The 25224-nt window shown below is 36.6% G+C and overlaps 1 protein-coding gene across 8 annotated transcripts in view; it reads right to left on the bottom strand.

The window, feature by feature from the left end:
• The window catches only part of LOC134749517 (potassium/sodium hyperpolarization-activated cyclic nucleotide-gated channel 2), a 273523-nt gene that overhangs the window by 117925 nt on the left and 130374 nt on the right, over positions 1-25224 (bottom strand). The window contains exon 1 of one of the 8 annotated variants that reach the window (XM_063684472.1): positions 23520-24110. The exons of the other annotated variants lie outside the window; for them this stretch is intronic. The gene's annotated coding sequence lies outside the window, so the exon portion shown is untranslated. Of the gene's footprint in view, positions 1-23519; positions 24111-25224 lie in introns of those variants that run through there. 8 annotated transcript variants of the gene reach the window in all.

Consider the following 25224-nt stretch of genomic DNA (forward strand, 5'->3'; position numbering starts at 1 on the left):
TAAAGGCCGTGCTACTGTACGGGTGCGAAACCTGGTTTGTCTGCAAACATCTAATGACAAAACTCCAAGTGTTTGTGAACAAATGCTTAAGCAAATCCTTCGTATCTTTTGGCCTAACTGGATCACAAACGCTCCCTTATGGAGAATAACCGGACAAACACCCGTACACAAGGAAATCCAGACGCGGAAATGGCATTGGATTGGGCATATCCTCAGGAAACCTGATACCCACCTATCCAAAGTGGCCCTGACCTGGAAGATGCCCGGCAAGCGGAAACATGGTCGCCCTAAATCTACTTGGCGTCGTTCCGTGGAGCAAGAGCTGGGTGTATTGGGGATGGGGTGGGAGGAGGTTACCCAAGCTGCCCAAGACCGAAGTCAATGGAAGAACAAGATTCGTGCCCTACACCCCGGCAGGGGGTAACAGGAAATGAAGAAGAAGAAGAAGAAGTAATAATTTCTTACGTACAATCGAGGACATTGGCGATGAACCACCTTAAGGGCAAAAATCGTTTAAACGTCTTGCAGACGGTCAGACGATATCATAAAAGTGATGACCAATAGCTTGGCACTTAAAAATGTAGGTGCTGAAAAACAAAGGTTAGCTGAGGTAAAGTTTATTGCAGTCTATTGTCTTATGACGGCCGCCAAATCCAAAATGCATCCTAATTGGTTATCTTTATGGGGAGGCGAAGCTTAGCCTAAACAACAACAAGTAAAAAACTGTCCTTACTACCTATTGTTTGTCTCATTACCTGTTTTTACCCTTTCCATTATTACGATAAAGTATTCTAAATGCATCGTAATTGGTTATTTCTATGGGAGGCGGAGTTTAGCTCGCTCGTAAGGATCGAGGTAAAAAAAAATCTGAAGTGGTTGACCGGTAATGTGCCCGATTGTAAGTACATATCAACCTCTTTAGTTAACCGCCATCGATATTTAAAATAAGCAAATATAAGATATAAAACGTCTGTGATTGAGTTTGACTGATTGTCATTCGCCTACGTAGTACATTAAAGATAAAGTCATATAAAAATTTAAATACGTAGTTAGTTATTTTTCTAATTGTGATTTACATAATTATCGCAAGGTCATCTTAAGAGGAATTTTGTAAGAAATAATAAATATCCGTACCTATCAGTAACTTAAATTACTTGTAGTGTTTAAATCATTTGAGAAGATGCAGACTATAGTATACACGAATCACGGTTCCCAGTAAGTATTTCACGTTCTCGCACCATTTCCAGGAAGATTCAGCAGTGTTCTCAACTTGCGGCCCCGTAGGTAGCTCACATCACATTACTCACTCCGCCAATATAGCAGCTTTACGGCATCGTCTGGAACTACTTCATACGTTGCCCGGCTTTATTAGCGATATTAAAACATACCTCTTCACTTTACAACTTCAGCGCAACCTACCAATACCTGCATGTGTATGATATTCGATTTCATATTTTATCTATTTCTTGGTTTCATGACCAAAATGGTATAATTAATTTTAAAAATATTAAGGAATATATTCATAATAAACAAAATTCACATACAGACTTATATAACTTTTTCTTCGTGGTCTCGTGGTCGTGGTGGAAAATAAATAGGAATAGTTCTGTTTTATTATACAAAAAGGCAATAAGTTGCCGTATTTAAAGAATGACAAAAATAAGTAGGTATAACTGTCTGTTACTAGTGGCTCTGTGACCTGTACACCTCGCGTTGAGATTCATAAAATAAACTTATTTCTTTGAGTCATTATCATTACCACAGCGTACTCACAATGGTCTTAAGTGCCACAGACGCCAGACGCACTTAAGTCCTTTATGTCTATTTCCACCATTTTGAACATATCCCAAAAAAACTAAGTGACAGAAAAAATATATTTGCTTACAAAATTTCACGAGAATCGGTTGCGAATTGCGACCTGTAGAGGAGAACATACGAAAGTAGTTTGCCCTAGTCAAACACAGAGACCTTCGCTAACGCTTTGGTCAATTACGACTATGAATATTAAACAGAACTAACATTAATTACATACAAGAATAATCAGATTAGTTTGCAATCATGTTAAAAATGCCTTTATCATTAAATTAAATTTAATGATTATGAATACATCTTGTAGGTATAGGTTTAGTAAAAGGGTTGTTACGGCTATGTAACAAGATATTTAATTTGCCTTAGGTAAGTAACATAAGCGGCTTCAATTAATTCAGCATCTTACATCGCAATTGTCAGCTGTTTCATCCGTGTAAACCGGATTTATTTTCTTAAGAACGAACAAGAATTGCTTGGAGGGTCTTCGTATAATTGGTAAAACGTGGCTAATGTACAATTTCAGGCGCATTTAGTGTGCGACGTGTTTGTTCCGCGTCCCCTGGGACGAGCACTGTCGGTGTGCATGACGTATGGCTGCCGCTCTCCCCCTAACGAGGGAGGCTTGATACCGGGAATTCTCTTTGCGCTATCACCAGCTCAACCTGACCCCCCTCAGGGCTCGTACAGGTCTACACTCATGTCCGAACGAGACTAGTTAGATTAGAAGCCCCGAGATCAAACAGCATTGGGCGCTCTCAGACGAACGTTTCCACAAATGGACGTTTGTATAAATTGTCTAATGTGTTTTGCACTGAACTGCGGTTTCGCCGGTAGGCGTGTCGCAATTGTTTTTTATCTGCAGTAAATTTTTAATTGGTCGAATAATAAAAAGGGATGAAATGCCAGTCGGTAAAATTTTAGAGGCTAATTTGCTTTGCTCTCGACTTTCGAAAACTCAGTTAAATATGTTTTTTACTTTTTATGCAAAATGGGGTTAACTACGGCAAACTCAATATGGTGACCGTTTGAGGACTCGAGTCATATTAGGTAATCTACTAATTAGTGTTGTTATCAACTGTTGCAAATATAGTCCATCTGGGATTTTAGTGTACGGTACTCAAAATGAACTAAAGTAATGGCATCTGCCATTATGAAAGTGGTTTTCTGTGCAGTCACTACTAGTAAACTACATATAAAATAAGTTTTTGGCGAAAGTTTCATTTTTGGTACAAGCTTTTATCGCTGACTGTACTTTTCTTGCCACAGGCAACTAATACTCATCGAGACAATTCTAAAAACCCCAAACACAATTAGGTTGTGTTGTTTTATCGCAGTTCCTATGGCCACCTCCTGTCTTCATCATCAGATCAGCTCGATGGTACCATAATATTGCATTGTCACCCGACTTACATATGTATGCAAATTTTCAGCTTCATCGGAAAGTGGGTCAAATTTAACGCATTCCAGGGGGCGTGGCCTAGGAACAAACTTGTATGACGGTGAACGCACATGTGCGTTGGGGGCAGTGAATGTGTTAACTTGCAAGATTTGATCCTTACAAACATAGTTACATATTACATACATACTTACTTACAAGCTTTTTATTATCTTGCAATGTACCTAACATTGCAAGATAATAAAAAGCTTGTAAAAATGACAGATTTTGACGGACGCCAGCTCTCGTGGATTCATTTTTAACCAATGATTAACCGTCCCTACTGATATCTTTTGCTGCATAACGTTCTATGCTCGTGTAAAAGACTTATATAACCACGACTATACAAATCCACGCGTACGAAGTCGCGGGCAACAGCTAGTTGAAACATACGAAAATGGTTGCGTGACTAATCATCGCGTCTGTTATCTCGGTACCTACATTTTTACTTTTCGATCGGTAATTGTGGCAATAGCCTCCCTTTATAATAATTAAAAAATAAATCAAATGGTCGGGCATAGCTATGATTAAAATACATCAAGTTGTGTAAAAATATTTTCAATATTGTTAATATCCAGAGAGGAAAATAGGGAATACATTTGTATGGAAAACTGGTTTCGAGGCGGTCGTCCTTTTTCGTCTTTAAGGTTAGATAACACTTATAGAAAAACCGGCCAAGTGCGAGTCGGATTTAAACAACGTATTTTTTATGTGTCTTTAAAAAACCCGTAGGAATCGGATCAAAAACTAAGTAATTAAGCCCGACTCACGCTTGACTGCACATTTCTAATAGGTTTTCCTGTAATCTATAGGTAAAGATCTATTTTGTATATTTTTTTCAAAATTTTAGACCCAGTAGTTTCGGAGATTAAGGGGGGGGGGATGGTCATTTTTTGCGTATTTTCTTAAATAACTTCTAAATTGTTTATCTTAAAATTAAAAAAATATATATTTGAGATTCTCACAATGAGCTCTTTCATGTGATATGTAACACGATAAAGTTTGAAAAACTATTTTTTAATTTTCACATTTACCCCCAAAAGTGGCCCCCATGTTAAAAATTCTATTCTTTACGTTACATATTCGTCTTTGGGTCATAAACTTACATATGTATACCAAATTTTAACTTAATCGGTCCAGTAGTTTCGGAGAAAATAGGCTGTGACAGACGGACAGACAGACGCACGAGTGATCCTATAAGGGTTCCGTTGTTTTCTTTTGAGGTACGGAACCCTAAAAATATTACTTAGGTATTTTGATATTGGTATGGTGGTTTAAAATCTCATAGGTAAAAAATGTAATGGCATCATGTAAAACAAAATAAATAGCTAGTAAATTCCACAAGGTGGATATTTAGGCATGCTCATGTTACTATTACTTGTATGTAGCAATGCACATCAGCCTCTCGATCTCAGTTACCACCGAGACCGCTTCAGATGTCGGCTCACAGCTCTCGGGAGCACCCAAATGCACAACGGATGCCGGTCGGATTGGATGAACAATGAATACTCGTACCTATATTGATTAAATAAGCTAAATGCATATCTTTACTATCTTCGAGAGTCGAAACTGAATTTAGTACAAAAATAGTACCAATGAATAATACAATACCATTTGTCGCCAACAGTACTTGTCGTCACTTTTCTTAAAAATTATATACCGCAAGGAATGTCCGATTCTATACGTGAAATGAACAATATTTATACATATAGACCTTTTTTTGCGCACTATGGTACTAATTGCAACAAAATTTTCGCCGTAATTAATACGATTGTGAACTAAGGCGACGATAGACGGATAATTATACATACCACATTGGCGTTTTAATTTTACAAGATTTGCGATGGCTCGATCTATCAATGATATTCATACCACCATGTTCAGCAAAATCCAATGTTAGTATGATTTGGTTCCGAGAAATATCCAACGCTACCTTCATTACTCGGCTGAAACCCTAATGAGCGAGTATTAATTGCGCGTTACGAATATTGATGCTGAAAGCAAAACCCACCGCTTAGGGTTGCATCATTATGAAACGGTAACAATGTAGGTACCTCAGTATACCCTCTTGACGTACATATCTTCCCCTTTTTATGACAGCATACCACGGTTTTGTGCCGCCGGTGTGGCTGGGGGACAAAAAAGCTGTCTTTATAACTCAAAAGAAATGCGTAAAAGCAATTCGTGGACTCAAGCGGGAAGACAGCTGTGAGCCACATTTTAAGGGACTAAACATATTAACGTTTCCGTGCCTTTACGTACTTGAAACTGCAGTCTTCGTCGAAGCAAATGTAACATTATTTACTAGAAGTACCAGGTATGGTAAAAACCAATTTACAGAATGCGCAAACACCACGCTAAAACGCAAAAGCGTATTTTGCTTAGCGAGCAAATCAATAATAAATTGCCAGGTAGAATTAAATCATTGGCAATCCAACAATCTAAGAAAAAGCTGACGAATTTACTTATCGACAAATGTTTTTATTCAATCTCGGATTTTTAACACGCGAAACATTATAAGTAGGTAATTCAAAATGTAAATATATGTGTAGCTTTTACAATAATTGCACCAGAATTTACTTACGGTCAGTTTTTCAACTAGCTAGAATTAGTTCATAGTCGGCACTCAGTCGGCAGTATCCCTGGGCGACGGTAATCGCTTACCATCAGGCGATTCGTCTGCTAGTTTGCCTCCTATATCATAAAAAAAGTCAAAAAATATTGTCTAACGTTACCCCATCTGTCCCCAGATATCCTACATGACGGTATTTATTGGTTTTTCAATACACTTGCTCGTAACGTGGCACTTATTGGAAACCGCTTTTGGGCTTATAATCCGAAATATTACGCACGCGTGCTTTTTCATTATATTATCGCACTTGTGCGGTAATGTATGATAATCCGATTGAATTAAGATTGTCACAAATTGCTAATAATATGTATGGAGACGGATAGACTTCTTAATTGGTCGAGTAGCTTTTACAACAGGGACTGGAGGGCGCCAGCGCCCCGCCGACCGGCTGCCGGGGCCCGGCCGCCAGCGGCGGGTCGAGGGGGCGGCGGCAGGCAGTATGACAGATTTTGGACTTTTACTAACTGTTATAACTATTAAAATTTGATTAATATGTAAGTTTCGTATTTTTCCTCGCAAGTGTGTTGAAAAACGCCGTACACACGTGTGCAATGGTCATTACTCACATCGGCTTTTTTAATGCGCAATATCACCTCGTGTGTAATGACCAACATAGCACACTTGTATCACAATGTAGTATTGCGTTTTTCCGCGTCGGGGTGGCGGAAACTCTAGGACGAATAACTTGAGATCCATTAGGCATGACTGGCATGAGTGATTAAACTCGTGGAAACAGGGGAGCAGCATTGTTTAAAAATTAAAACTCGTATCGCGCTGAAGAGTAAATTAGTACACCTTGAGAGTGTATTGTTTTATCTTTTATTTTATAAAGAAGATGCCTAGTCTACTTATGTAACATGCAATTGGGAAATTCATTTCGTGTTGCTTTTATCAACTTTTATTAACTATCAAAGCTATAAAACAATTGTAACATTGCAAGTATATACTTAGGTCATACTGAAAGTTTCTATAATCTCAAAAACTAGTAGATATGCAATATTTTGTTTTATAGTCACTATTCTTAACTCTTTCTTTACTTTACGATGGGATCAACCTACACGGTAATACAGACCATTTTTCTTCAGGCACTTTTTGTATTAAAATTTGGATCCTCAGTGGTTTTGTATGGAAGTTATGTGGTAAATTTATTTAGATTCATGTTAACTGACGTACACTTACTAACATGTACTATAGGTACCTAATACATATAATAACGCATACCGCATGTAACAACCCTGTATACCCTTGGAGATGCATTCGTCCAGGCTAAGGTGATAGAGCTTACCATCAGGTGATCCATATGCTTGTTTGTCACAGTGATATTAAAAAAATTGCAAATAAATTGCATTTGCGATGTGACCAGAGTTCTTGAATCGTGGCAGTTATGGCATCAAGATTTTTGTATTGGCAAAGTACGAAGTCGATAGAGGGAACAGACAGCTTGGCGCTGATTATCACAAACACACGTAATCTTATGGAATGTCGCACACGGTAGCCGTTGGAACTAATTTACTCCATAAGATTTAACGTAGAAAACCCCACAAAATGAGGGCAGCACCAGTCGTGCACCTAAGTGCGCATAAGTTTGTGTTTTAAAATGTACAGTCGAAGGCAAAAATATCGATCCAGACAAATGGCTCAAAAATATCACGACTTTATTGTCCAAGTTTCAAATATTTGAAACATAGATTTGAAACTTTGGGAATGTATATATATTTACGCCCTTGACTGTGCCTACAAATTTTTATCCACTAGGGAGCTACTCTACTTATTGTTTGTAGGTACTGGCTATATACGTTTGTAACTGTTAGTGAATGAATATACTTAGTTGCGCCATGCAACTTCAGTTTACTTGTGCATAATGTATTTATGACCCGGTATTTCAGTTGGGGCGCACTTGTTAAAATTTCATGAAACTCGTGTATGGGCTGCTGTCAAGTAATGTTCTGTAAACGGGTCATAAAAGTTCAAAATTTTAAATTTAGTTTGGGGTTTACATCCGTTAGTTGCCTTTGTGTAAATCAGGGGTCGGCAACCTTTTAGCAGCCAAGGGCCACATAGTAGTTAACGAAATTGGCGCGGGCCGCACTTTGTTAATATTTATGACTTTATCAGGTATTGTCGTTTGCCAAAATTAAATATAAAATAGCCAAGGAGGTTCTCGGGCCACAAGTGAGAGGTTCGCGGGCCGCCTGTTGCCGACCCCTGGTGTAAATGATACGAACCTCGCGTAACATAGTATTAGTGCCAGCTAATAAAGCACTAAATTTTTTATTTACTACCTACCTAAGTCATCACTACACCTTATAAAATAAAGTCCCCCGCTGCGTCTGTCTGTTTGTGTGTGTTTATGTTCGCGATAAACTCAAAACTACTGAACGGATTTTTATACGGTTTTCACCTATCGATAAAGTGATTCTTGAGAAAGGTTTAGGTGTATAATATGTTAGGGTTTTATGTAACACGTGCGAAGCCGGGACAGGTCGCTAGTATGTATTTACAAATAAAACATTACATTTACTATCATCATATTTTGGAGTTTGGAGAGAGACGAGACGGGCGTCACTCCAATACTTTACGTATGTACTTTACCGTAATATTAAAAAAATACCTCAGGCCTACTGGAAACCTCTTTTTTCCCCGTTTTTTTTTTAATTTAAATATCCGAGAATCCGTGTAACATATTTCGAATTCAAAAGAACGAAACGTTTCAAATAATCACTAAAAGTGCTAAACATCAATCTACCCCAATTAACGAACGGAATCAAACAGCTTTCACCTTGGCGAGTTAAAATTGTAGTGCTATATATAACTGGCAGTACATAGATAGTCGATCTAACCCTAGATATTCAGGTAGGCCGACACGCGACCTCGGGCAGGTCAGGGTCGATGCCACTTTATGGAAGTATCTGATGATATAGTTGACTTTTGCGAACGGTCACGTCACTGCATTGTTCTATCACGAAATGTATTTTTTTAGCTATTACCTACGACCATTTGCGTTTGATTTGATGAGTGTTTGATACCTAGGTATGTGCAAAGATAGATAACAGTGAATTTACTGGGGTTACAAAATTTTCTATGACAGTACCGCTCTAGGTGTATTTGTATCTCCACTATAATACAAAGGTACATAAGGAACATGTGTAAGGTGTAAGGACGAAGGTCTTAGGGTCTTAAGAACAGTAAACACATTCAGATATGAAATGATGACGAGCAGGTATCTACTTTTTACTCTAATCAGCTCCGTTAGTGCAAAGATTCGTATAAGATAAGAAAGTCTAAGTAAAAAACGTGCCTCTGGCAGTAAATTTACTCTGACTACAAGATTTACTATTTACCTTCTATACGCTATTCTGTTTGGTTAGTGTTTTATAAGAGTAATAAGCAGCTAAAAAATCTGCTACAAAATGTCTTTGTTTTATTAAAAATAAGGGGACGTTTTGCTAACGGCTAACATGAATATTATTTTCAACAGGAAACGAGTGTTTTGAAAATATATGCATTATTTAACCAGACACAGCGACACAGACACAGCGCCACCTAGCGTCGAGTAGCAACACTTAGTTTAGTTTTGCAGTAAGCGCCATCTATACAATGCCGCTGGCACTAAGCTGCACGGAAAACTTGACGAGTCTGAAACTGCTGAGCAAATGGCACTACTGTCTCGAACTAAGTTTGCAGGTTGCCGGTTGGCGGTTTTACTGAAACCAAAGATAGATATAACTCCGTAATAGATGGATACAGTCTAAGGAAAAAACGTGCCTCGAAAATCACGAAAATTTGATTCTCGATCAGAGGGCGCCACTAGTTTTGGCCTACACTCGTATAGAGGGCGTTGACGGTTTCGTTTGTTATTTATAATTTTAACGCATATCAGTAAAAGAACATGGGTCAAAATCATAAAAATAATTAATGCAAATAAAAAAAATCATTTATCCATATTTAAATACATTTTATCGTATTTTTATAAATATTTATTTTTAGTTTTATAGTGTGTCGACAGATGGCAGTGAATTTACTGGGGTTACAAAATTTACTATGACAGTACCGCTCTAGTATAAGTTACTCTATGCTGAAACGTATGTAGTAAAGCACTCGGTAGTTACTCAATAATAGTGTGACAAAATTTTTGAAAAATACTAAGTCAACCCGCAACATGTCGCGCGAGTGACTAAAAAACAAGTGAGTCTAAACCGTAAAATTGTGTATGTCTCACAACACTTTAAATTCGACAGAGTCAGTTTCGTATGATACATTTTTCAATCTTCAGTATCAAGAGATAAGTTGTTGTGTAGGTTATTGAAAAACTTATACTATATTATGGACAACAACGAAACCGAAATGAAGGAAACAGCCAATTTCAAGACCTGTATAAACTTTTGAACATTTATTGTCGTCTTTTTTAAAATAAAAATCCTGAAAATCATGAAAAAATTAAATAATATAGGTACGTATATGTAGATATAAAGGTTACAGTGTTACATTGTTTATGACCAAATATTATCGAGATTCATATTGTCCTCGACAAGCGGTTGTTGACCCTTTATTTGTGTTGTTCTCTTGTTATATCTTCCGTAGTAATAACTGCACAACCCATTGTCCCTCGGAGCGGGAAACTTCGCCGCGATGTCCCGCCAGATTAAATAACTCTCTTACTGTTGCGCTTCTTAAACCACGGCCACACTATGCTCCTCGCGCTGCTCCTCGCCCTGCCGCGATGTTGCCCGCGTGATTAATCGCGACGCTCCATACTTCTTTATTGCCGGTCCTTTGACTCGCGTCAATAAACCGACAAAATAGGGAGCGGTGGGCATGACGAGGAGCGTGACGAGCGGCATGACGAGTAGCGCGGCCACACTACGTCTCTGCCTACTTCCCTCGCTACTTTCCATGCCACGTCGAGTATGTGGCCGGGGCCCGGGGTATTACGAAGTTGGGCTCTATTTTTTTTATAATTGCTTGCGATACTTAATTAAAAGTTTATCGTGGAGTACTTTTTTCATAAAATTTAAGTCTTTGGTTGTTTGAAGAAACGGATTAAAACTATTTTAAAATAATATCCTGTACAAGCAATAAAAGTTAATCCTTGTATTTACTAACATAGGTATACGTATACATTTTATTAGTTCCTAATTGCATTTTATGAAACGGATTTAGGTATTAAGTTTGACAGTTTAGGAACATAATATCAAAGATAGATATAACTCCGTAATAGATGGATACAGTCTAAGGAAAAAACGTGCCTCGAAAATCACGAAAATTTGATTCTCGATCAGATGGCGCCACTAGTTTCGGCCTACTATCGTATAGAGGGCGTTGACTGTTTCGTTTGTTATTTATAATTTTAACGCATACCAGTGAAAGAACCTGGGTCAAAATCATATAAAAATAATTAATGCAAATAAAAAAAATCATTTATCCATATTTAAATACATTTTAACGTATTTTTATAAATCTTCATTTTTAGTTTTAAAGTATGTCGATAGATGGCAATGAATTTACAGTGGTTACAAGATTTACTATGACAGTACCGCTCTATCTTATTATATCCTCATTGATAATATCAAAGATAGACATAAATAATATGTTATGGTCGGGGGCTTATTTTAGTATATCGATCTTGACATAAATGTACCTATGTTAAACAGGGAGATAGAATTAGGTTTACGCCAAAGATTTATAGGAATTTTGGAGTTTGTTTAAGCAATTGTTTAATATTGAATGCCTATTAGTATCTTAAATTGAAAATAATTTGAGGTATTCTAGGATTATAAATATACATAGATGTCACACCAGTTTGAGTAGTAGGGAGAAGTAAATGGTCACGGCACTAATCATGAAACATTTAAGAGGAAATACTTTCATACTTTTTGATATGTCACTGATAAAAATTAAATATCTAATGAGGAGAGATGACGGGCAAAGTTGAAGGCACGAGACCTCAGGGCCCTCCTCCCACTAGATGGTGTACTCAAATTACGGGACCTATGCAACTAAAACTGCACGAGGCCATGCGCTTGGCGAGGAACAGAACCCTATGGAGGAACCTCGTCTTCAGCAGAAGGACATGATGTCACGATCCTCAGTATTGAGGGACCGACTGAAGAAGAAGAAGAGGAGAGATACTGAAATTAGTTTCAAAATAATTAACATATTAAAACTATATAATATTGTCTTCGGTTACCGCGATAGTTACTCATGAAATAAAACTATGAAAACGGATTATATCACCCGTTGACCACGAACGCTGTAAAGAGTTCGAAACGTCGGGATGTATTATAAATTCAATATACGCGATATAATCCGTTTTCATAGTTTTATTTCATATTAAAACTATGTTTTTATTCCAATCCTGGACAGCAAGGCCCTATTTTTTTAATTAGACCAAAATTAAAGAAACATCAAATGACTTGTTTTTGGTAAAATTTTGAGTGTTTATAACTGACATTTGAGCCAATTCGAACAATGATCTAGATATCAACTAGATTTCCACTAGATATGAAACAGACACGATAACGAGATATTTAAGAAAGTCATGTCAAATTTGACATTTTCGCGATTCCAAATGTCCTCTTCAACGATCTCTTTAAGATTTGCTTAAGATATTACTTAGACATCCAATGGATATCAAATGGATATCCCAAAACGTCACAATAATTGTAGCGTGAAATGACAATTGGTTTCTCGAATCGAACTGCAAAAGATAACGAGTTTAGAACTAAACTATAACGTATCTATTAGATCTCGTATTGTTCTCGTATCTAGTAATTATCACGTTATTCGAATTGACCGGATTGTCATTAATTATGATTAACTGGTGTTTTTTACTTATTTTTCAGGATTTGTGGTTTACGTTTTACATGCCACGTCCTAGGGGTGTTTATACCTACTTAATTTGCGTTATATCTTTTCATAATAACAACAAACTGGTACCTATGAAAATCCTATTTCCCAAAATGGTTTTTGAAGGCAAACAATAAAGTTCATTCAACTTTTATCACGACAAGGGCGCTGTTTATTTAAAGGGTTTTGCGTCGCCGTCGCCTTCTTCAGTCTTTTGTGTCCATTAACAATGCATAAATATATGGCTTCGCCAAAATGAATTATGTTTAGGATGATACATTTCTCAGTAAGTAGATAAGTATCAGAGACTTGATACCTTTTTATTACACTTAATTGACTTTTTTTAAATAACGAAACTTCCGTGATACACAGACATATTAAATATATTACGGGTCACTCACGTATTTTGTCGAAAAACGCTGTGAAAAATGTCAGTGTTTCTATAGAACATTCGCTACTGGACTCATTCGCTACTATTCAGATTAGGTAAAAGTTCGATGTTAGAATTGTCGTAAAGGCTGAAGTTGTGTGGCAATTAGAAAAAGTGAAAGCATGTTTTGTTCTAAATTTTAAAATGCTTATTAGCCCATTGAAAGGGTTCGAAATAGAGGTGGTGCCTTGCATAACTTGCATTAAATAAGGGTGCTGAAAAGTAACGCTGTCTGGTTTTGTAAGTAAGGCGAAATCGGTACCCTACTAACATAAGCATCCACTGTTCTATATGGCTAGTATGGCGACGTAGGCGAAGTTGGGGCACTTACTGACCTTACTGTACCTTTTGCCTAACTGTACGTAACAGCATAGTTATTTTTGCTGATACAACTCTTTAATTGTCATAATAATTACGTTGGCTAAAAGACTGTAAAATTAGAGCTAAGTTGAGGTACATATGTCGGTGTGGGAGTAATTGGGTCTTATTGGTTTACGACGCGTTTTACGCACCTACCCGCGCCCACGCATGACACATAAAGCTATACCTCTCGTTACCTATCTCTGCCTTCTCAAAATAGAAAGTGACTCCTGGAATTGCAGTATTTCTCTTTTACCATTTGTATTGCTTATTGTAATAGCGATAAACATGGAGATTGTTACTAGGTTTACTTTTTTAAAAAGTTTGCAGGCTCTAAGAGGGGGCGTAAAGCCAGGAAATATAGCTATAGGTATATTTTACTAAATTTACACTGCTATGGTATGAAGGATAACGATATACAACGTAGGGTCAACCGGATTAATCGCCAATTTGGGGTTATTGCGTCTATTTAAGTTTTAAAGTTACGGAGTCAATAATTGTGTTCCAAGCATTTCCCTCTATACCTTCTTATTGCTTGGCCTATAATATTTTCCATCCGTTACTAAAATACTTAAGTCCGAAATCCGAAACCAATTAATTCCAAGGTCCGAAACTTACCTCCATTAATAACCTGCGCCTTCTTTTTAGAAACATTAGCTCCTTAAGTGATCAGATTCGCAGAAACAGAGCTGGGCTAAATATAGACGGGTCAATACGCGACGATCGCCGGCGGCGCGGCGTGTTCTACCCCACCACTAAACAGTCTTTACAGCCATTGGAAAACAAACTCGATTATGTGTACCGTATTCTAGTGCCATAAATCTCAAATTAAAATAGCTTTTCCAAAGACTGTTAGTACCGTTATGCACGGTGCGGCAGTATTCGCACGATACTTCTTCTTGCCAGCAATTGTGCTGTTCATGTAAGTGATATAATAGATTTTTAATTTTTTACTCACGATTTAAGGAATTGCGCATTTTATGTAGGTAATGTCTACAAAATAATCATGGCTCAAAGAACATCAAGGCATTGTAGCTGATGAACAAGAAATAGTTCAGACAAAGCACTGGCAAATTCTTTAACGAATAACTATTTTATACCGCCACATCGAGGGTTTTAGGAAATGTTTAGTACTTACTTCATGCTAAGTTAGATAAATATAGGACATTAGATGTCCTACACGACTAAAAGGGTAAAATACCTTATTTTCGGCATGCCGCCGCCAGTGGAAACCACCTTCAACTTATGATAAAGTAGCATTGGTGACAAAGATGATAGATTTAACAGATTGCTGATAAACTCTAATAGTACTCGTTTGATTTGTTTGGCAAATATGAGCTCATTTTTCGGTGATTTTGTACATATTTGAATTAACAGTTACAACCAAATCGATAAGGTTGATGATATTGTATGTAGTATCGATTATCTCACCTAATATCAATATTTAAGTGGCAGTAGAGGTAGAGGTTTACAAATGATAAGTGATATAGATGACGAATAAGGGGTATTCATAAAACTTAGCAAACCTTTGTTAAATTTTGTCTATTTCAAGGAAATTTAAAATACATTTGATTACCTATATAAGGATGGTATGGTTTATATGGATAGTTATGGATCTACGTTTTGCATATGCCTCCGATTTGTTCCAACACGAAACATCTTCTAGAAACTTTTATCGTTGACTGTTCGATGGTACCATAATATTGCATTGTCACCCTACTTACATACCTATGTATGTGAAAATGTTTTCAGCTCAATCGAATAATGGGAAGTGGGTCTAATTTAGCAAAACTTGACCCTAACAAACATATTACAAAAAAGTATTGCAGGTTAAATAAAAGCTTGTAAAAAATAACCTCTACTTTGGGATAGATGTTTGTGGTAAATAACTGGGTAATACCTACCTATGTTCATTTAAATGTAGCTTAAATCAATTAACAGTATAAGTTTCGTATTTATTCAGTTAATTTTCTGAAGATTGTCTCCATGTCAATCATTGCCAGGCTTGATAAAACAGCGCTTCTCGCGCACTACCTATATCTAATTCTTAACGATCTTTTTATTTACTAGCTATTAGAAATTAGATACCTATAGACAGATATTTGGTAAAGAATTGCTGTTTTACAAGCCAGGTTATGTCTGGTTTTGTAAGTAGGTAATGTTGAGCTAATGTCCGGTACAAATAATTCCAGAGTTCCCATAGTTTTACAGTTTATCTACGTGTAAGAAAATTCCAAAACCATGTTTACTAAATATCTTACATAAGCCAAACGCAATGTAGCTCTTATTCTTATAAACATAAAGTTGTAGTAGCTTTGAAGAGTATTTAATTTCACTTTCGTAATCGCGTGCGGTACGCGATAATCACTAAATCAATATTGGGCAATATTAGTGCCGGTCTTAAATAATGAGCAGTAAGGTATATTTTACTTTATTTTATTTATACATAATATTGTTGGCTGTCTAACTCGAGATTCCGGTAGACTAGACCTCGGTAAAATTAATATACAAATGTTTTTACTGTACATGACACTAAATGTCAGTGGATCATTCGATCCATTATTAATCGAGATTTAACTGATCAAATATCATTTTACTGAATAACCGGTTTAATGACACTAACTGATTATTCATCACAATGAATCATCGTGTGCGTGAGTGATCATTAATCTAATAAAGAAAGTTTTTTTAGTGTAGAGGCCTGCTCTAGTAGGTATTATCTAAATATTTACTGGCTAAATATACACAATTGTGAAAAATGGTACATAATCATTGCAGAAAACATGGTGATGTTGTCAATTTGTAAGTATCGTAAAATAATTGAGATCCATGTGGCTATTTGTAAATGTATATACCCAATGGTGCACATTTTGACGATTCTAGTACCAAATACCCTCCTAACATACATTAAGTTATTCGTCCTTTTCAGCAGGATGGTGCTGCGAAATACAGGAATACGTATCGTAGGTGCCCAAGAGGCAATAACCTACCCTACTTGGCATATACGTATTAGTTACGTTTCATTTGTTTTAAGTGGAATGAAGGGTTCCAAATTAATAAATTCCAGATATTTGTAGCCTGAAAATTATTCGATAAATATAGGATAATTATCCCAGGTATGGACGTTGCTATATATATTTTCTTTAAATTCTCTGATCGTTAAAAAAATAATGATGGGGGCGTTTTTTGCTATGTACAAATAAAAACTGACCTAATACTTATTGATTAGTTTTTTATTAGCCATTGAAGTATAAGATAATCATCATGTAACAATCAATTATATTTCGTAAATTTTAGGTTATTATCATTATCAAATCGATAATTATCAGGCATAAAAATCACGATAATTATGGCTATAATTATTATCAAGATAACTATCATTTTATGAAAGTTAGGACTATTATTGATGCTACAATTAATACCTGTTGTTATTTAAGAATCATATATATTTACCAAATACACTTTAGGACACCTCTTTCGTACACCTTAAAAAAATATTTCTCGGTCTGTGTTAACAATTCAAGCATTGCATTTACTAAATATATAAAACGTGATACAGTCATAATCTGATTTGCAACTAATGCAATGTCATAGTTTTGTATCAGAAGTAAATTAAACTAGATTAAACATTTTACAACCAGTAGGTATGTACTTCTAGCATATCGAGCATTTGTGTGTACTGTACATTCTCGTTGTTTTCTTATTTTTGTTATTTTTAAATGTAAGCATTAATATGTCTTAGTTAAATTTACGGCTGTTGTTATCCTTAATACCAAGAAAATAAAAATATATAAGTAAAAAGAAATAAAATATGGATTTATTTATATATTTTTGTCTTAAGCTTGTGCCAAATAGCCCCATTTTACTGTTCCTTTTACTCGTGGCAAATAGACGGCCGTTTCATAGTTAGAGCTCTCCGTAGACGGAGCTACGTGCTCTGCCTATGGGCTACGCCGTAGCGAAGTACTTACCTACGGCTAGACATTATTTTTGTTATATTTTCAGAAAATAGCATAGTTCCAATTCGGAAACACAATTTTATTCCGTATTGTACTTAGATATTGTATGCTAAAACTAAAATCCCCTACCCTTATATCTGGAAGCGTCAAGCCTAAAAAACAAATTGTACGGTTTAATAATGATGCCACTCACAATGCCACGCAGAGAAACCATAGAGAAACGCTCGATACTGCAAGCGTGGTGTTGTGCGAATTTGCTTTATAACTTTTTACTAATACGGGCTTATAATTAAACGCGGAAAGGCTTATACGCATTGTCGCTTTTTTATGACATATGACAAACAAGCAGACGAATCGCCTGAAATTTCGCACCTCAGTAAAGTGCATGCGCTTCATTGCTACTGGCTAGCTGCGCTTATTATTTAGCTTATTGACAGACGTCAAACGCAAAAAATGGCGGACACGTCAGTGATTATATGTATATTATGTCAGTGATTACCGACGCCATGGATAGCTACAAAGTGGGTTGGTACCTACGCTCTTTTCTTGAAGGTTTTGGAGGTCGTGTCCTCGTGTCGCGTGCATTTATCCGCGCTCAAAAGGACGATATTATAATATCATGTTATTTATGTATATGCGCGCTAGTAAATTCTACTCTGAAATCACTAGGGTTTGAAGCGGTAGGTAAGTTATAGTTTCACTGTCATTAAATATTGCTAACGGAACTCGTGATTTTCCCGGGCGAAAGAACTTTGATATTGAATAAGTTTAAGGCCTTGAAACTTTCAAGTGGAACAAAACTTAAAGATTTGCTAGTATATTTCATATTGAGGATTTTTTGGGTTAAAAGGGAAATATCTTGTTAAGGTATTTATACTCGTACGTGTGATGTTCTGTTAGTTTAATCACATTTTATTTGTAATGACGCTGCTTTTTATTATCAATAACATGTCTGTACACGTGTAACACGTGTGTAGAGTATTACATCAAAAATATTTTTGGTATAAAATAAACCACATTTTTAACGAATGATATGAACATGTACATGGCAAAGCCTCAACGACTTTTCCCTTATAATTTATTTTTTGACGAATATAAACTTCCTTCAAACGCGACACGTTTTTCACCGCCTACCTACCTACTTTTTGTCATAGAATTCAACAGGGAGAACTTGGAACGGGGGTCGGAACGTGTTTCGACTAGTAATGAACATGTTACTGGCTTAATATTCCCTTTGCTTACTAAGCGAACCAATATAGTGCAGCTTCAAGATCCTTAACAACTGTTTGTTTTCAGGGATCAACTTATATTAGTCTTCCTCGAATGTAGTTCTTGATCAAGAAAGCATTATGAAACAAGCACCGCGCTGTCCGGGTTCTTTTTATATAAAATGACGTATTTTAGTAAGCAAATCTTCACAGTGAAGTCGTTCTGAGCCTAGCTTAAGGCTCCTTGAGAATATATTGCGAGAAATTCTTTTTCGATATAGCTGAGTACAGTTAGGTGCTATATTGAATAATATTATTGCAATAAGAGTAAAACGGTACACGTTATAAGAAATACTATTAAAATCTTAGATTCATTCATCTTCAGATTTCCAATTACATTTTAAGAGACACAGCTAGTTTTCTATAAAAAACCGGCCAAGTGCGAGTCGGACTCGCGTTCCAAGGATTCTGTGCATTACACAATTTTTAACATTGTATTTTTTTACGTGAAACGTGAGTGAAATGTCTTTAAAAAAACCTGTAGGGGTCGGATCAAAACTAAGTAATTAAGGCCGACTCACGCTTGACTGTACATTTCTAATAGGTTTTCCTGTCATCTATAGGTAAAGAACTATTATGTGTATATTTTTCAAAACTGTAGACCCAGTATTTGTACAACAAGAGAGCAAAGTTTGATATTTCTTTGAGTGCTTATTTTAACTCCCGTGTAAGAGAGACTCGCTACGCTCGTTAATCTATTATAGAATCTTAAGCCTAGTAAGGGACTCAAAAGCGCACGAGATGTAAATAACTTTGACCTCGTGTTGTACATACAAATTTTCACCTCAGCAGTAAGAACATATTAGACGGAAAAATAAAACCTCAAAAATAATTCTTCTTCATCACTTATTCACTCATATTTTTTTAAGGTATCCTACCAATTAAGTTTAATTACCGCAATAAAACACAAAGACAAAACGAAACAAATTTCTGTTAAACAATATGGAAATAACGAACATCAATTATTGATAGTTCAATCGATAATGTTTTAATAAAAAGAAAACTTGTAAGATACGGTCCGAATTGCGGATACTACTATTCGTCAACTATAGTAGAGATTGTTAAAATTAGAATTATTTATTTTGCGTGATAATCTACTACAAAATACGTAATAGATATATAGTACCTACCTATGTTACCTATGTTGAACAAATAAATGCTTTTGACTTTTGATAGTGTTTTAATCAAATTTTTTTTTTTTTTTTATGAATTAATTATTACGAATTCATACTTGTAGGTACTTTGGAACGATGCGCTCTGAAGTTTTTTCGGGGGTCTATTTTAAACCGTCATATACCGTTGAATGTCGTTTGAACTTTTTTATCTCTTTCCTTTTGACGTGATAACGTCTTATAAATCGATGAATACCGGTAGCATGCGCGAAAAAGTGTCACGTTGTGGACAGATCTCCATGGTAACATTGTGGACAGATCTCCATGGTAACGTTACGACCAAAAGCAAATAAATGTTAATTTATCTGATACTGAAATTCTGCTCCCACAATCTTGATGCTGGCAAAATTGTCCCAATGGACAGATGCCATAAGAACCAAAAACTGAACTGAACTGAACTGTTAATTTATCGAAAACTTTGTATTTTTCAATTAACTCCTTCTTTGAATTATACAAAATAATGATAATTCAGTGATAATAATTCAATTCATAAATAAAAGTATGTAATTTTTCATCAATGTTTTCTTTTGACGTTATCACGCAAAATTATCGTCCGCAAACCCACTTTGCGGACAACCATATGTATTTTTTTTTGCTAACAACGTGAAAGGGATAGAGGGATCAGAATGCAAGTATTTCGAACTTGTATAAGCCCCGCACGTTGAAGTGACATTCGAATGTAAAGGTCACTTAAATGTAATTTTGTCTCACTCAATGAGCAAAATGCGATTTTGCTCACTGTTTTTAAGTAGCAAAGTACCTACCCTTGTTCGTGCTGCTGAGGCGAAAATTATATTAGGTACTTATGTGAACTAAATCAGTGTATGCAGTACCTACTTCTGGATCTTTTCAATACAATAATTGTACCTATAGGTATATAATTTTTATTAAATAAATAATTTTAAAAAGTTAAATAAAAATCTCGTGTGCAATTTATTTACATAATTATTAATTCAACTTGAATAAGCCTTTAAACTAAGTTAATATAGGTATTGCAAATAATAATTTTGTTTCGTATAAAACGAAGATGTCATATGACAGGAATTTAATAAAGTATTAGGTACTTTACATTTAAGTATTCTCATCTACGAGGATTATTAAAATATTCCATATCATATGAGTTCATCATGACATCATGACTTGTCCTACTTAGACACTGAATGGCTTAACTTAATTAATTATAGCATTCTATATTAACTTCCTCAAATTACTGTATAGTCTGAAAAAACCGACTTATTTCATTGGATGGTCTTTTGTTACGTGATTTTTGAAGAAGTGACCTTTTTAAATTGTCGAACTTAAACTATCGTGAGACACATTTCAAAATATTTAGATCAGTACGGTTTCACTCACTATTATTTTTAGTCGCTTTTGGCGACATGTTTTTAAATTGTGATTATATTATCTTTTAAAAGTGACAACGAGTACAAATTAATTTATTTTCTTTTCATGTTAAAAAGGGTACAGAATATCAGAGATGCTAGTTGATTTTAAGTACATAATACGATCTGAGGTTTTTATGATTACCGCCTGTGGTGTGTATATAATCTTTCATGGGCTTGCAGCTTTATGATTTTGGGTGATGTATAGGTTAAGTATTATTAACAGTTAACGTATGTTATGATAAGCAGTTAGGGGCCCTACTACTAAGTAATTGGTAATAGAAGAATGTATATACCCGTGACTCTATGTAGTTCCATGGAACTGATACTGATATGTCACTACTAAAAATAATTTTATAAATTTTATCAGTAACGCCGTGCATAAAATGAAAATCCGAGAGAGAAATGTACAATACATACAATACAACGTCAACTACAGCACCATAACTGTTGTGACAATAATGCTGCGGCGTAGATGCCGCCGCTGGTTCTGTCAATTTCCTTGGTAAAATTAGTGACGGATCGGATGTCAAAATCGCGCCAGTACCTAAAATAATGCGGCAGCGGACGTCGCTTATTTTATGTAACATAAGTATGACAGATACAGCGCCCGTGTCAAGGCCGCAGCAGTAGTGTCGCAATAGCAATGCAGCTGCAGTTGCCATGCGAACGTCACTTTTACAATCTGTAAAAGTTTAAGACATATTAAACACCCAGCACATCAGTTCTTCATTATGCAACATTTGCAACAGAGTACTCCGTACATAGTAAATACTCCGTTTTCAATAGCAGCTATAATGTAAATGACCAAGAAAGCTTGAAATCGTATAGTTTTATAAAGATTATAGTAATCTGTTATAAGTAAAGTTTTCTACAGGTACCTACTACTATAAGCATAATAAGGATTGGAACTACCAACACAACACTGTTCACTTTTAAATAAATAATCAATGAAGTGGATTGAACCGGGCATTTATACCGTCTGCCAATTCCACTTATAAATATCGGCCAATGAACTGTCGAACACGCACGCTTATAATAGGTAATACACTCCCTAATGATATAAGTATCATGTCGAAAGGACTAGGCGTGGGAAAAAACCTCCAGTCACACGCTTCCATCTAATTTAAAAATTATAGCAATTTAAGATATACACATACTAGCCTCAGTCCGTGACTTCAAACGTTAAATCCCCCTTATTATTTACATGCTAAATATCAATCCCAATTACACTCCTTAGGTAATGAACTACGTACGTAGTACATACATGACAACTATATACAGGGAACGCTCGTAGTTCTGTAAGATTACTTTATAATGACAGTGCATCGCACGTAGACTATCATTAAACACAGACAACCATACATCTCAATGCAATATGATGGATATGTCGCGCTTAGCATACCTACAGTATTTGCATCTGAGTCTGAGTAAAAACCTCGTTCAAATACTTACCTTAGCGTACCGGACACAAGGTATACAATGTTTTGAAATGCACATACCTAGAGTGGATATGATAAGCGCGGCTGGCGTTACGTACGCTGACATTAGGTATCGATTGCACTTTTAAAGGCACGTCATCACATTCGGCCAACGAGCATTTGTGCATCCGCGCAATCTCGGCCGCGTGCCAATGTGCCAAACGCACAATAACACTGAACTACAACATAAGCGCATACAGGTAACATTGAATGGACGCTGTCGGTGGACTAAGCGCAAAATAAAACAACAATTGCGAGGAAACATTTATTGTGGTCGGTTCCAGCTGACGCGGCTTCGTGGAATGGAAAATAGAAGGAATGTAAAGCGGAAAAGTGAGCATCTGGCAAGCAGCGGAAAACAAACTTAATAACAGCGTACGAAAATAGAACCACGTAAAGTTGACTAGACTTTTGCCTAGTAGCTTATTTGGCTCTTTTTGCGAGCCCCCGTTCTTTGTGGCGAATAGGCACTTTGGGCTTTGCTTTATGTGAACTGTGTGCTTTTAACGCGTAAAGTTTTGCAGTTTCACTCTTTAAAAGAGAAAATTCTGTAATGATGTTTTTAACTGTAATTAATATAATTTACTGTGCTAAGCCTTTTACAAACAGTGCACTGCTTAGAGTAAGCAGACTTCAATTGTTTTCAATTTGAAAGTTGTGCAAAAAAAAAGGAAAAAATACATAGGATACATAGAAACAGAAGCTTGCAAGTCAGAACATGTGAAGAGACAGAGAAGAGACATACAGGTGGTTGGACTGTTCGTGGTCATTGGAGTTGTGCGCGGGCTGCGAGCCGGAGCGCCGCAGCCGCCAGATGGCGTGGCGGGCCGCCACCAGCCGCGCGAAGCCGTGCCGAGCCACTCTCGACGCCTACGCGCTCATGCCGCTCAACAAGTCCTCGGAACTCGCGCTCACCGCACGACCCGACGGGAAACCAGGACAGGACCGCACAGGTAGGATCAAACCCCACTCAGCGACCAACGGCGGCTTGGACGCTGGCAACTCCGTTACATACAATATTGTGCGTTACAACTTGACTACACTACGAGCAAAAAGCTGGCCTAAAACGAATATCACAACCGAATATCACAATAAAGCGGAGGCAAGCAAAGCTTCGTGGACGGCGGCGGCTTACGTAACGCTAACTTATCTACGCGTGTAAAATGTGCAAAAATGTATGGATCACAGAAAAAAGCCTTAACACTATGAGGTTATAATGCCCCTCGAAGGATGTTATGTAACGGAGCCGCGTTTTGTGTGGAGATTTGAAAGGGTTCGGCGTAAAGGACATGCGCGCGGGCTAGGGGCCGGGTGAGCACTGGCGGCTGGCGGGGCTTCTCGTCTGCGCCGCCCGCCCCCCCTCCTCGGTACCTGACTCCTTTCAGTGACATAACCTCTGTCAGCATTTAACAATTTTTCGATTGCCTTTAAGAGTTTGAAAGTTCTTCAATAAGCGGGCTCTAAATAATCAATAGACTATCAAAGAATGTATCAGTTCAAGGAAACTGTATCGCTAACTTCTTTCTCCATTGGTTATTGTATGCCTGCTAAGTGCTCTGTCCTACTATAACGTAAAAAGCTGTTAACAGAATACAATAAATACATTACTCGCCTCTCAGTGGAATAAATAAACACTTTATCAAGTAATATTTTTCCGTAAAATGGAATATTTCACAATACAATAGGCTATGTATCTGTCTATCTATGTTTTGTTTACTACAAAATTGATTACTTAGCTATTTATTATTCGAATTTAATAGATTTATTATTATTATAATTGACCAAAGACGATATGATATAGTACTTAGGTTAAGTTGGTCCTTATTCTGACAAAACCGAATTTTATTAACTTGAGTAATGAATTTAACGCACCGAGATTTAAAGTTAAAGATTTATTTAATTTAATAATAATTCGCCAAATTACGGCCATTTCTAGGACACAGTTCGACTTGAGCTACTCTAACGCCATCTCGTCCACCGCGGGAGAACCACGATATCAGCAAGGTCGGTTACAACTATTATTTTATCGCCGTATCTTTTATGGGGCACTTCAGGTAACGTCGTGACGGGCGAAACGGGGAACGAGGGTTAATCTGCAATATCGGAGGCTATACAAACAGTTAGCCTTCGATAGAAGGGCGCGACGACCTTGAAGCACTGCTCTTTGTAACATGCACAAAAGAAAATGCCTTCTTTGTAGCCGACGGACAACAAACGTCATAGTTGTATTATGTTTTGTAGACGTTCTTTCATGTGAGTAGACGTCATTTGGCTACTTCAGCGATACAAATAGGTGCTGAAAAGTTTTTACTTAGTAGCCTTTGTAGTCAAAAATCAATGCATGGCCGAGTCATTTTTTCAAATATTTATATTTTACGTCTAACAAGATGAAAACAAGAGAGATTCGAGGAGTATAAGTAATGACAGGAAATGTTTCCTTAATATCGTGG

The sequence above is a fragment of the Cydia strobilella genome, chromosome 18, assembly GCF_947568885.1.
Source record: "Cydia strobilella chromosome 18, ilCydStro3.1, whole genome shotgun sequence".
In the NCBI taxonomy this organism is placed as follows: domain Eukaryota; kingdom Metazoa; phylum Arthropoda; class Insecta; order Lepidoptera; family Tortricidae; genus Cydia; species Cydia strobilella.